The sequence below is a fragment of the Alligator sinensis genome, unplaced genomic scaffold (genome assembly GCF_000455745.1).
Source record: "Alligator sinensis unplaced genomic scaffold, ASM45574v1 scaffold1_1, whole genome shotgun sequence".
Lineage (NCBI taxonomy): Eukaryota > Metazoa > Chordata > Crocodylia > Alligatoridae > Alligator > Alligator sinensis.
Genome location: NW_005842556.1, coordinates 678,630 through 680,429, shown reverse-complemented (window position 1 = coordinate 680,429; position 1,800 = coordinate 678,630).

Here is a 1,800-nt window from a genome sequence, read left to right as displayed (position 1 = left end):
CAGTTCGAGTGGCCAAGGTCTGGAACGGGCTCCCAAGGGAGGTGGTGCTCTCCCCTGCCCTGGGGGTCTTCAAGGGGAGGTTGGATATGCATCTAGCTGGGGTCATCTAGCCCCAGCTCTCTTTCCTGCCTATGCAGGGGGTCGGACTCGATGATCTATTGAGGTCCCTTCCGACCCTAACATCTATGAATCTGGTATCCCATGATCACCTCATGGAAAAATTGGCCTCGGCTACACAACCAATCTGATGGTTGGGAAATTAGCTCTGAGGTTGGACCCAGAGAGTCATAGTAGATGGAAGTGAATCACTGTGGTGCTCCATGACCAGTGGTGTCCCTCAAGGCTCTGTCCTTGGACCAGATCTGTTTAACATCTTTATCACTGATGTAGACATTGGTGTCAGAAATGCACTGGCCAAGTTTGCCGATGACACTAAACTTTGGGGCATAGCGTCCACACCTGAGGATAAGCTAGTGATCCAGGCTGACTTGGATAAGCTTAGTAAGTGGGCAGATATAAACCTGATGATGTTCAATACTGAAAAATGCAAAGTACTCCACCTTGGGGAAAAAAACCCTCTGCTGCACGCTTATAGATTTGGCAGTACTATGCTTGCTAGCATCACGGCTGAAAGAGACTTGGGGGTCATGACTGACCGCAAGATGAACATGAGCCACCAATGTGATGTCACAACTGGTAAAGAAAATAAAACTCTGGTTTGCATCCATAGGTGCTTCTCAAGTAACTCTTAGGATGTCATCCTCCCACTGTACTCAGCCTTGGTGAGGCTGCAGCTGAACTACTACATCCAGTTCTGGGCTCCACAATTAAAGAGGGATATCGAGAAGCTTGAAAGAGTCCAGAGGAGAGCCATGCACATGATCAGAGGGCAAGAAAATATGTTTTAAGTTGAGAGGCTGAGAGCCATGCGACTCTTCAGCCTGGAAAAGAGCAGGCTCAGGGGTGATCTGGTGGCTACCTATAAGTACATAAGGGGTGTGCATCAGGATCTGGGGGAACATCTTTTCACTAGAGTGCCCCAAGGGATAACAGGGACCAATGGTCACTAACTCCTCCATGACTATGTTAAGCTGAACATGAGGAAAAACTTCTTTACTGTCTAAGCCCCCAAGGCCTGGAATAGACTCCCTCCAGAAGTGGTGCAAGCACCTACTCTGGACTCATTCAAGAAATGTTTGGATGCTTAATTTGCTGGGATCCTTTGACCCTAGCTGACTTCCTGCCCCTGGGGCAGGGGGCTGGACTTGATGGGCTCTTGAGGGCCCTTCCAGCCCTCTTGAGGTCCCTTCCAGCCCTAATGTCTATGAAATCTATGAAATAAAAATTGTACAACAGAGGTTTTCTGTGGAAACATCTTTCATTTGTCACCTGGCTATGACTATTTCCTTTCTGTTATTCCTATATCATGCACTGATTTTACAAAGTACTTCACATGGAGAGGATGAGAAGGATCTAACATTACATAGGTACTGGTAAACTGTTATTCTGAAAACTGTATGACAAATATAACATTGCTTTCAGGTAAAGCAGGATGAGTTCTGAGTAAATTAGTGTGTTTCTGTGGGCTTATGGAAAAGAAACCCACTCATTGCATTTGAAAATAAAAATGATGCTAAGAAGGCAATTCACTATGTTTCATACATTTCTCATGAATCAACTTAACTTTTAACTAGTTACTCTCTTTTTAACTTACCTTTTAACTAGCTGAAAGTAGAAATACTTAACTTGTAATGCATGTTAATTTTAAAGGTTGTTAACTTTAACTAATTACATTTTTCA